The sequence below is a fragment of the Hevea brasiliensis genome, chromosome 2 (assembly GCF_030052815.1).
Source record: "Hevea brasiliensis isolate MT/VB/25A 57/8 chromosome 2, ASM3005281v1, whole genome shotgun sequence".
Taxonomy (NCBI): Eukaryota; Viridiplantae; Streptophyta; class Magnoliopsida; order Malpighiales; family Euphorbiaceae; genus Hevea; species Hevea brasiliensis.
The window spans coordinates 28,444,456-28,458,107 of NC_079494.1; positions in this window are offsets into that span (position 1 = coordinate 28,444,456).

Genomic DNA, 13,652 nt, shown 5'->3' on the forward strand with positions numbered 1-13,652 from the left:
TGTGATTTAAATCTGAATTTTAAAAGTTGTTTGAATGTGATTCAAATATGAATTTTTAAAGTTGTTTGAATCATATTCAAATTTGAATTTTTAAAGTTGTTTGAATAATATTCAGATCTGATTTTTAAAAAAATGTTTGAATGTGATTCAAATCTGATTTTTTAAGAAATGTTTGAATGTGATTCAAATCTGAATTTTTAAGGTTGTTTGAATGTGATTCAAATCTAAATTTTTAAAGTTGTTTGAATGTGATTCAAATCTTAATTTTTAAATTTGTTTGAATGGGATTCAAATCTGAATTTTTAAATTTATTTGAATCATATTCAAATCTGGATTTTTAAGTTGAATATGAGATATTCAATTTAATTTAAGTATGTATGTTTTATTTAATTGTTAAATAGTGATATGCATGATGGATGATCATGGACTATAAAAGACCAATGTGATTGGATTTATTTCTTTTATGTTTCTTTGGGATTGTAAATTAATTAATTTATTTTGATTTATTTTGGGCATGTATTTTTAAGTTTGTAATAATTTTTGGGTTGTAATTTCATTTATTTAAGTTCTTGTAAATTCGCCTTGGTATGCCAAGGATTACTATGTAATTGGATTGCAAGAAGTTCAAGGAGGTCAAGAGCATTGGTGGGACCAGTGGGAGGAATTCAAGATCAAGTATTGATTATATACTCCTTCAGCAACTCTTATAAAATGAATGAATGAAATGCACCTAGGAATGCCCTTATTCAATTCTTGGTGGCTCAGAGTTGAATCCCTTAGAAAGTCCATGATCATACCATATTTACTGCTTATCCATGATTGCATGAGATGTATGGGAATATATGCAATTATATGATATATGCATGCTAAATGGATAATGTGCAAAGTGAGACCTAAATAGTAATTAGGATGACCATAAAATCTTTCAAACAAATGATTAAGTTGGAAATGCTATAATTAAAGTAATTATAATATAGGCCCTCCATTGGGGCAATTATTTTAAAAAAATTTAAATAGTTGCATAAGATGCAATTAATTTAAGAGATTTTCTTAAGAATAATTATTAAGCATGAGATGTTATAAATATGTAAATGGTTTGGTGCCCAATATTGGATGTACCTGAGGACATTAAAATTATTTGCATAATTACTGGCTCAATGGGATCAACTTAACTAATGCAAGATAAGTCAATAATGGATGTACCTGAGATTTTGAGCATTAGGGGCTAGGTAAAGGATTGAACCTCACATGAGATGTGATGGGCAAGGAGTTGCTCACTTATAGTTTATTGTAATTCCAATAACGGATGTACCTCAGGATGATCAATAGAATTATAAGAATTCAATCACCCACTAGAAATCCATCCAACTAGGATTTTCATTTTCTACTTTAGAAGTGTAGGATTCGCTAAGTTAGTGGGAGGACCAATTTGATTAAAAGACCATAATCATTTTGGTTAATTACATGATACATTTACTAATTAATCTGATTATTTTCTGCAGTTAATTTCTGATAATAATGAGCACAGAACAACTACAACCATTCAATATTCTTGTAAGCATGCTTGATCGCAATAGGTTGACAGGACCTAATCTCTCTTATTGGCTAAGAAATTTGAAACTTATCCTGAACCTTGAACATATAGGATATGTTCTAGATTAAAATGTTCCTGGTCCCTTACCTTCAGAGGCCACTCAAGAGGAAAATGAAACTTTAGACAAGTGGAAAGAGCATGATATGAGAGCTAAGTGTTACATGCTTGCTTCCATGAGTAATGAGTTACAGAAGCAGCATGAGAACATGCAGAGTGCAAGTGAGATCCTCTTTTACCTACAAGAGTTATATGGTGAGCACAGCAGGAATGCTAGGTATGAGATATCTAGGCAGCTGTTCCGCATGAGGATGTCTGAGGGATAGAATGTTGGGGATCATGTCCACAAGATGATTCGGTTGATTAAGCAGTTGGAACATCTTGACTTCAACATGGATTTCCAACTATAGACGGATTTGATCCTTCAGTCCCTTCCTGAGTCTTTTGGGAATTTTGTGACAAATTTCCATATGACTAAACAGGAATGCACCTTAGCTGGTTTACTCAACACGATGGTTATTGCCCAAAAGAATATGCCTAGCAATAAAGGAAAAGAGGTAGCTTTGATTGCATCTTCTTCTACTGAAAAGTCTAACAAGAAGAAGGGAAATAAGAAAAAGAAACCTCAGATTCCTAGTCCTTCTAAGAAAATAACTAAACAGAAAGGGAAGACTAAAGCTGATGGAGGCAAAGGAAAATGTTTCCACTATCAGAAGGATGGGCACTGGGAAAGGAACTGCCCAAAGTATAGCAATCTAAAAGAATCTGATGCCATGGTGAAAACCAACTCAAGTTCAAAATATATTTGGCGCTTAAGGTTATGTCATGTTGCAGAAGATAGGATTGCAAAACTAGAGAAAATGGGAATTCTATCCTCATTGGGCTCTGAGCCTACTCCAACTTGTGAATTTTACCTTCAGGGCAAAATGACTAGATCACCCTTTGTTGGACAAGGGCTAAGAGCTAAAAATATTTTGGAGCTAATCCATAGTGATGTACGTGGTCCATTTAAGGAAACGGCTAGAGGCGGTTTTCATTACTTTATTACCTTTACTGATGATAAATCAAGGTTTGGGTATTTATATTTGATGAAATACAAACATGAATCTTTTGAAAAGTTCAAAGAATTTAAATCTGAAGTAGAAAATTAAACAGGAAAGAGTATTAAAGCTCTTCGATCAGATCGTAGAGGTGAATATTTGAGTATTGAATTTGATGAATGCTTGAGAGAGCACAACATTGTTTCCCAGTTGACTCCTCTAGGAACGCCACAGCTGAATGGTGTATCTGAAAGGAGAAATCGTACCTTATTGGATATGGTACGTATTATGATGAGCTATACTGATATGCCAATCTCCTTTTGGGGATTTGCATTAGAATCAGCTTTGTATATTTTGAATAGGATTCTATCAAAATCAGTTTCTTCCACACCTTATGAGATATAGCATGGAAGAAAACCAAGTCTTAAGCATGTTAAGACTTGGGGTTGTCCAGCTTATATCAAAAAGCTAAACACTGATAAATTGGAGATCAGATCAGAAAAGGGTCGATTTGTTGGATATCCAAAAGATAGTTTTAAATATTATTTTTATTTGCCTACTTCACAAAAAGTTGTGATAAATAGAGATGCCACATTTCTTGAACAACAGTTTGTTCAATAAGGAGGCAAAGGAAGGCAGATAGAGTTGGAATTTGAGAATTCTAATCAACCAACAGATCAGATGGATATAGATCCATTTAGTAAACCTACACCCATTGATGAAATATCAACAGCTGTTCCTCGTAGAACAACAAGGGTATCTCACCCACCAGTGAGATATGGTTTCCTTCATGAAGAAGAACAAGAGTTATCTACTCATGAAGAATTAGATCATGGAGATGATCCACTTACCTATGAAGAAGCTATATCAGATATAGACTCTTCAAAATGGATTGATGCTATGAAATCTGAAATTGATTCCATGTATAAGAATCAAGTTTGGGATCTTGTTGACCCACCTGAAGGTATTGTACCTATAGGGAACAAATGGGTTTTCAATAAGAAAATTGGTTCTGATGGAAAGGTAGAAACCTATAAGGCAAGGCTAGTAGCGAAAGGGTTTCGCCAAAGGCAAGGAATTGACTATGAAGAGACTTTCTCACCTGTTGCCATGCTTAAATCAATTAGGATTCTATTAGCAATAGCTGCATAATATGATTATGAGATTTGGCAAATGGATGTCAAAACAGCTTTTCTCAATGGATACATTGAAGAAAACATTTTCATGGAACAACCTAGGGGTTTTGAATCCCAAGATGGTTCCAAGGTATGCAAGCTAAAGCGATCCATTTATGTGTTAAAATAAGCTTCGAGGAGTTGGAAAATCCATTTTGATGAAGCCATTAAATCCTTTGGTTTTATAAAAAATGAGGATGAGCCATGTGTATATAAGAAGGTTAGTGACAGTGCTATTACTTTCCTTGTCTGATATGTGGATGACATACTATTGATGGGTAATGACACAGGTATGTTGACAACTGTAAAGATATGGCTGTCAAATACATTCTCCATGAAAAGACTTAGGGGAGGCAACCTATATTCTTGGGATTCGCATCTATAAAGATAGAGCAAAAATAATAATTGGTTTATCCCAAAGTCTATACTTGGAAAAGGTGTTAAAGAGGTTTAACATGCTTGATTCCAAGAGAGGATTGTTACCAGTGAGACATGGTATCCATCTTTCTAAAGAGATGTCTCCAAAGACACCTGAAGAAAGAGATAAAATGGCCAGGATTCCATATGCTTCGGCTATTGGAAGTTTAATGTTTGCAATGTTGTGTACTAGGCCGGATATCGCATATGCTGTTAGTTTGACTAGCAGGTATCAATCCAATCCAGGTTTGGAACACTGGATAGCTATCAAGAATATCCTTAAGTACTTGAGAAGAACTAAGGATTTATTCTTGATCTATGGAGGTGGAGACTTGCAATTGGATGGTTATACTAATTTTAATTTCCAATTAGATATCGATGATAGAAAGTCTATCTCTGGATATGTGTTCATTTGTAATGGAGGTGCAGTCAGTTGGAAGAGTTCCAAACAAAGCACGACTGCAGATTCCACTATAGAGGCTGAGTATATTCTTTGCATCGAGATCGCAAAGGAAGCTGTTTGGATAAAGAAGTTCGTGACAGAACTTGCAGTAGTTCCTTCCATTGAGTCAGCAGTTCCACTACACTGTGACAACAATGGAGCAGTCATACAGGCTAAGGAACCAAGGTCTCACTAAAAATCCAAACACATAGAAAGGCACTACCACATTATCAGAGAAATAGTTGGGTGAAGCAATATAGTCATGCAGAAAATAGCATCAGCTGAAATTCCAGCTGATCCATTCACTAAGCCTATGTCACAAACTCAGCTAGACCGACATCTTGAGAAGATGGGTCTAAGATATTGTAATGAATGGCTCAAGTGCTAGTGGGAGATTGTTAGTAATATACCTTAGAGCATATCATTTAGTATGTATCTTGTACATGTTTTTATTAATAAAAAGGCATTTTCCCTTTTCCATTTACATAAGATATTTATGTGTAATAGAAAAGGTCCATTGATATTTTGTTAGAAATTCTATTCTTAAGTTGTTAAGAATATGAGTGACAGTATTTCTAGTACAAAGTATCATAAATAGGTTCACAATCAAGGATACTTCATAATAAGGAATTGACTTATCTAGAAAAATTGTATTCATGTTTGTTCCTAAGTTATTTATGTGAGATATAAATAAGATGGAATGGTGAGTGTCATGCCATATGACAAACATGATAGGCACTTATACATGATAAGTAGGCCGAACCAGTGACACTTTTGACAAGCACATGGAGTTTACTCTTGTCAATGTTTTGTCATAAATCATATCAGTGCATATAATCTTTAGACCTGAGATAGCACAGTTATCTTGTATATAAGTAGTTTGAGTTTGATACTGCTTTCATACTTGTACTGTGTATGGGTATATGGGCATGTGTTGGCTCCTACTAGTTATATATGGAGGTAGGTGTTAATCAAGATGAAATCTGTTCCTCTAAGTAAATAGAGATAAAATCATATGTTCATTTAATTGTTCTTGATATTTCAAGTTCCTGGCCAGGACAGATAGATTTAATCAGAAAAGTGTTTCTGATGAGAAAATTTTTTTTAATCAAGAACTGGAATTAAAAGAGAACATAATATTCATAGCAAATGGAGTTTCACATAAACTATGACTCCAGCTTGAGTTAGGATTTTATAACAGAGAGATTCTAGTGCATGGTAACATATGATTATAGGTTCATTTAAGGTAAACCTTATTACTAATTAGGTGGCCATGGCATGCTATGCTAGGTGTTAACCATGGTCTATGAGGTGCATAAAATGATTTAGAGAAATCATTTATGGTAAGAAAGAGTTCTGATGGTATTAAGAGTTGATATCATATCTCATTGCCAATTAGTGATAAGCCTAGTAAGTCACACACATGCATAAGTTATCACCTAATTAAATATGATTTAATTAATTAATTAAAGATTTTAATTGATTAATTAAATAGGTTTAGTTTGCAATTAGATTGAAAAGTCCCTAGCATGACTTGAAACCAAATCTAGATTATTGGATATATAGTATAAGTTAAATTTATATTTAAAGTATTTAAATATGAATTTAATTAATTAGAAATTAATTAATAGAGATTAATTAATTAATTTATATTTGATATAAATTAATTAGAAGAAGAGAAATATTTATTTTGGGTTGAGAACTCAAAATTAAAACACAGGGGCATTTTGGTCATTTCACAGTGTGACACGTGGCACCATGAGATGGTGACACATGGCATTACACATAAGCTTGCCAAATGTCTTTTAATCATATAAGATGATTAAAATTAAGATTAAATATAGGTTTGACACTTAGCACAATGTGATTGGGTCACTTAAACCTAGAGCTAATCAAAGAGTGACATGTGGCAAGGGTTTAATGTGTTAACTTAGCTATATAAAAGTTGTTATGAGAAAAAATAAAACACAAGCAGCAGCCACACCTTTGTGCCGCCACCTTGGTGTGCAATTCTCTTCTCTTCTTCTTCTTCTCTCATCAATCCAAGAGATTAGAAAAATCAATCTCTTGAATTAAGAACACCAGAAATTGTTTAAAGTATCCTGTTTACATCTCTAATTTTTTAAAAGGCAGAACTTGATTTTCTAATTAATAGAAAAAGCTTTAGAAGCTGTTCAAGGGCTGCCATAGGTGTTCTTGGTGTGGACAAGCTAGAGGGACAACATTTGGTGTCCTGAAGATGAATCTCAAAGGCGCAAATACACTGCAGTGCATCAAGAGGTTACTGTGTTTGTTCTTGATTTAATCTAGGGTTCTAAAATTAATCTAATTAATTTTAAAATCTTAAATGGCAAATACAGATCCAAAAACATATTAAAAGAGTTTTAATATGTTGTTTATCATTGAAATCAAATAGATAAAAATAAATTTTGCATGATGCATGTGACCCTAGGTAAAAATTTTTGAATTAAGTGGTATAAACTTGTGTTTTTCACGCTTTCGTTCCTTCATATAGCATTAGCAGCCTAGTCTGCTGCCCTATTAGTCTGTCTACCTACGACAGTAATGAGAAGCTATCGCTGAGTAAAATTTACTCAGTGGTGCACAATAACAATTTGAAATGCGATATATAATTCTTTTATTGATAATTCACAAATTAAATAATTCACAATTCCATTTCACAATTTACAAAGTTCATATAACACAAATTTGATCAAACAATTGAATAACACAGTTTTGCCAATCAATAACACCATTTGAGCAAATAACTGAATAATACAGTTTTTCCAATCAATAACACAATTTAGGCCATGACATAATTTTTTCGCACATGTCGTGTTATACACCACGACAAGACACACTCACCCCAATAATCGAAATCAATGAGGGAGGAAGCTAGCTAGATAATGAGTACTCATCCACACTCACCTCAGACTGACAAGTCAAAGAGGGAGGAATATAATCACACTCACCTCATAAATGGAGGAGGAACATAATAATATTGTCATGCCAAGTGTGAATCAAAACAATTCCAAATCACAATATTTAAATATTTCATACAAACCACAAATCATATTTTGTCTCAAAACTTCCATTTGCAAAGTAGGCAACACAATAATTTCCAAATACAATTCTCAAAGTTAAAACAACAAAAAATTATTCATAACTCATTTCTCCAAATAAATTTTCTGGAAAAAGCAGTGAATATAAAAAGTATTGTGCACATACACAATTTAAAACTATAATGTTCAAATAAATTTTTAAGTAGAAAATATGAAATCAAAATTATTGTGCACAAACACAATTTAAAACAATAACATACAAATAATCATGATTTATTTTAATTGAAAAATTCAAAAGAAATAACTATTGTGCACAAACCTCTGATATATGCCTCTTGGCCCTGACTCAGTGTTCTTTATACTTCTCAATATCCTTTTCAACTGAAACACACAATTTAAAGTGTTTCAGTACTTAATGAATTTGTTTTTAACAATAAAATCCAATATTTAAATTTTCTTGGTACTATTCCCTTCAATTCCTTTCATTAGTCAACCTATAATATTGACCCTTGATGCACTCTAAGTGAGTCAATTCTAATGTTACAAATATGTCACATTTAATAGCCTTTTAGTATTGGTATATGTTACCAAATTCATTTTCAAGTATATTGCAATTTGTCAGATTTCGGTTTACTAATTTGATCTAGCCGGATGACCTAGTTCCCTTGGTTTTCGGGTTTCGGTCCAAACTACAAACTTGTAGGTCTGTGTCTTATTGCACGCGAGGCAAAATTTCAGGTCATTCTGAATTGTGTAGACCAAGTTTTGTCAATCTACCAATGCTAGACAAAATGTACCAAAATGGTAGCTTTATGTCATTTTTACATCACTTTTGGTTCGGCTAGTTTTTGGACCTGAACTTATGCAAGCCATTTGGCTTAGTTTTGGCCATTTCTGGGCCTTGGTGTCTTCATAAGAATTGTAGATATATGTCTCAACTATTCATGGTAAAAATTTCAGGTCAATTGGACCTATTTTGAGTGAGTTATGGCAAAAAAACTAACTGCTACCCAAATGGTCAATTTTTAGGGTTTCAAAGCACTAATCTGGATTTGGTCATTTTTTAAATCACCTTCTAAGCAGAATTTTGGTAAGCTTTCTTCATGAAAGTTGGCACATTTTGTGCCTAGTTTCACCTCCAATTGGTCTCATACCAATTGGAGCCACACACTTAAGGTTCTAAGTCAAAACATACACTGCCCTATTGCACATTGTTCATCCTTTACCAATTACACATCCTATGCTTACCAAGTCACTCTTCCACGCCAATTCTGGTTTGTACCATAATATTAACGCATTTAGCAAATCATTTTTGATCATTTTGGCAGCTTATAACCATTCTTAATATGCACACTATAACCCAAAATTTTCCAAGTCCTATTACAACAATTAAACACATGAATGCACCTCATTTACATGTCCAAATTCAAACCTTTATACACACATACATGCTACCATCCATAACAACATAATTCAACAATATAATTCCATAAACCAAACCATGAAACAACACATTTTGATCTTCTTCATAAGGCTGCCACAAGTTTACACATAACCATTAATTTCCACTTTCACTTTTCAAGCTTACAATTCAAACCTTACACATGGAATTCAACTTCAATACAATCAACAATTTAAATCATCATTCCAACCACTATTTAAATGCAAGAATAAACTGTTCTTATTGAGGTTCCATGGCTACCAAAATGTACATCTCCCTTAAAACATCAAACTTCAAAAATTCTTCTACAAATCAACTACCCATAACATCCATTCAAGGTTTAATGAAACAAGAATAAAAAATACATACTTACCACTTTTGAAATTCTTCAAAACCTCACCAAAGCTTAAATTTCTTGCTGCCTATCTATTGCCCAAGTTGTGTAGAACAACTTTAGTGAAGAAATCAAGTGGAAAAGGGGCTTACTTCATGCTTGCATGGAGGTTAGGAAGCTTTGGCCATGGTTGGCCATCCATGGAGGTTTTGAGAGTTTTTTTTCAATTCAGCAATTTGAGTGAGGTTGAAGAAGATGAGTGATCTGCTGTCCACAATATGTTTAATGGTCCACTTTAGTGGAGTTAGTGGAGCACTAATAGGATTAAAAACATTTTTTTTGTTAAACTTTCATAATTTGCACATTTTCCTCCTATCTTTTGCTATTTAGATTTTGTACCACTATTTTAATTTTTCATGATATTTTCCAAGTGTAATATCATTTATTTTTAATGGACATTTAGGTCAAAAGACAACTCAGTGTGTCAATTAACCACAATGCCCCTATTCGGGTTGCATTCCTAATTTTTAGTAACACCAATTTTTTATCGTTTTCCCGATTTCCCGTTTTTCTTTGTACTAATTAATTAATTAATTTTTCTTTGATATTTATAATGATATTTATACTTTAATAGACATTTATTTAAGTCTTAAAAATATTTTATAGGGTTCACCGTGATCCTGGGCTAGTCAACGGTCCACGTCGCAACTTTTTGGTGCGGTCACCCATCGCTATGGTTCTCGGCTCGTTTAACTTGGTTACATTTCATTGCTATTATTTTTCCTTTGTTTTTCTTGTCTTTTCTTTTCTTGTATTTCATTATTCTATGTCTCCTCACTAATATTTAAATATAGTTCTAGGCATTCTAACTGTTGGGACAGACACTGGTCACCAGAGCAGTAGAATGCACTACCGAACATAGGGGTGTTACAGGCACAATGTGATTGGGTCAATTAAACTAAGAGCCAATCAGAAGGTGACATATGGCAAGGGTTCTAAGTGATAACCTAGCTATATAAGGGAAAAGATGAAATAACAAAATAAAAATTTGCTGTTCTTTCTTTTGTACCGCCACCCAAAGAGCCTCTCCCCTCTCTTTTTCTTCATCTCTAATCAATTTAAAGATAATTGCCAACATTCTCTTGAATTAAAAATACTAGAAATCATTTCTAGTGTCCTATATGCATCTATAACATCTCTAAAGGCAAAACCTGAATTTCTAATTGATTGGAAAGGCTTGAGAAGCTGTTCAAAGGGCTGCCATTGGTGATCATGGTGTGGACAAGCCAGAGGGACAATATATGGTGTCCTAGGTGCATCCCAAAGGTACCAAACACAACTACAATGCATCAAAAGGTTATTGCACATGTTCTTGAATTAATCTAGGGTTCTAATGAATTAATTTGTTAATTCTAAAATCTTAAATGGCAAATGTAGATCCAAAAACATATTAAAAGTGTTTTAATATGCTATTGAACATTGAAATCAAATAGGTAAATAATGAATCTTGCATGATGCATGAAACCCTAGAAGAAAAATTTTGAATTCAATGATCTAAACTAATATTTTTCATGCTTCTGCTCCTTCAATTCTCTCTCTTATGTGGTTTTGACTTGTTGTTTCCACCCTTTTCTTGCTCTTCGCTCCTTGTTTTTACCTAAAATGTCCAAAGTTGGGGTTTGGGATTCCTATAAAATATAAAGAAAAACAAAAAAGAAAATAAAGAAATTTTAAAGTATTGGGTTGCCTCTTAAGGAGCACTTGTTTATAGTCATTAGCTTGACTATTCCTCTTAACTTATTGCTGTGCAGGTGGGTTGCTAAAGGAGTGTGTGGCTTCTTTTTCTATTGGCTCTCTCGCGAAGTATGACTTTGGCCTTTGGCCATTGACCTTAAGAGCTATTGAGGTTTTACTCCATACTTCTACTGCTCCATGTGGGAAGACTTACAGAACCTTGAAGGGGCTGCACCATATAGACCTTAGCTTTCCTAGGAATAGCTTCAATCTGAAGTTAAAGAGCAGGACAAGATCTCGTTCCTTGATTTCTTTTCTTGTGATGTGCTTGTCATGCCAGCTTTTGATCCTTTTCTTAAAGATTTTTGCATTTTTATAGGTGTCTTGCCAAATCTCTTCTAATTAATTGAGCTATAGAAGCCTCTTTTCGCTAGCAGCCTTCAAGTCGAAGTTGAGGGCTTAAATTACTCAATAGGCTTTATTCTCAAGTTCAATAGGGTAGCATGATTTTCCGTTTACCAAGTGAAAGGGGGTAGTTTTAATAGGTGTTTTAAAGGTAGTACAGTAAGCCCATAGTGCATCATCTAATTTCAGGGACCAGTCCTTCCCTAAGTGATTTACTATTTTCTCAAAGATCCTCTTCAATTCCCTATTTGAAATCTCCATCTGTCCACTTGTTTAAGAGTGTTATAGTGTTGCCACTTTGTGAGTCACTCCATATCTCATTAGTAGTGCTTCAGACTAGTTGTTGCAGAAGTGAATTCCTCCATCGCTAATGATCAGCCTTGGTGTGCCACACCTTGTAAAGATGTATTTCTTTAGGAACTTGATGACTACCTTGGCATCGTTTGTTGGTGAGTTTATTGCTTCTACCCATTTTGATACATAATTTACACCAACAAGGATATACTTGTTGCCAAATGAGGATGGGAATGGATCCATGAAGTCTATACCCCAAACATGAAATAGTTTAATTTCAAGTATTCCTTGGAGTGGCATCTCATTTCTTCTTAAAATGTTTCATGCTCTACGGCACTAATTGCACATCAGCACAAAGTTCTTTTCACCCTTGAACTGCTTTGGCCAATAAAAACCTACTTGTAATATCTTTGCTACTGTCTCGGATGTGCTAAAGTGTCCTTCATAGGGTAATGAATGGCAGTGCTGCAGCACACTTTCTATTTCCTCCTCTGGTATGCATCTTCTGATAAGCCCATCATTACATCTCTTGTACAGCAGAGATTCCTCTCAAGTATAGTCCCTTATATCATGTAAGAATTTCTTCTTTTGCTAGTGGGACATATTTGGTGGTAACACTCTGTATATAAGGTAATTAACAATATCTGCATTCCATAGGGATTGAGAGATAGCTAATAAGTGTTTGTTCAAAAAGGAGTTGTCCATTGGCAGGTCTTCGGCAGAAATCCCTATTTCTTCCTGCTTGAGTCTAGAGAGGTGGTCATCTATCACATCTTCGATTCCCTTTTTTCTTTAATTTTAAGATCGAATTCCTATAAAAGAAGAATTCATAGGATCAATCTTGGTTTTGCTTCTTTTTTGTTTAAGAGGTACCAGATAGCAGCATTGTCTGTGTATATAATAACTTTGGATCCAACTAGGTAGGACCTGAAATTGTTAATTGCAAACACTACTGCTAGACATTTATTTTCTGTGGTTGCATAGTTGACTTGTGCATCATCGAGTGTCTTGCTTACGTAGTGGATAGCGTGAACTTTTATGTCCTTTCTTTGTCTAAGTACTACTCCTACTACATCGTCACTTACAACGCATATCACCTTAAATGGCAACTCCCAATTTGGTGGTTGCATTATTGGCGGAGAAATTAAAGCTTCCTTTATCCTGTAAAATAAATCAAGGTAGCAATCATTAAAGTTAAAAGGAATATTATGGTTTAACAGGTTAGTCAATGGCTTAGCTATTTTTGAAAAATCTTTAATAAATCTTCTGTATAAGCCTGCCTGTCTTAAAAAGCTTTGCACTCCTTTAACTAATGATGGTGGTGGCATTTTCTTTATAATCTCGATCTTTGCCTTGTCCACTTCAATTCCTCTTTCTGACACAAAGTGACCAAGTACTATGCCCTTTCTTACCATGAAATGACATTTTGCCCAATTGAGAACTAGGTTTGACTCCTCACATCTTTGTATCACTTTAGATAGGTTAGCTAAACACTCATTAAAAGTGGTTCTATAAACAAAGAAATCATTCATAAAAACTTCCATTATATTCTTAATAAAATCAGAAAAAATAGCCATCATGCATTTATGAAAAGTAGCTGGGGCATTTCAAAGACCAAAAGGCATTCTCCTATAGGCAAAAATACCATATTGACAAGTAAACATGGTCTTTTCTTGATCTTCAAAGTAAATTAGGATTTGGAAAAATCCTGAATACC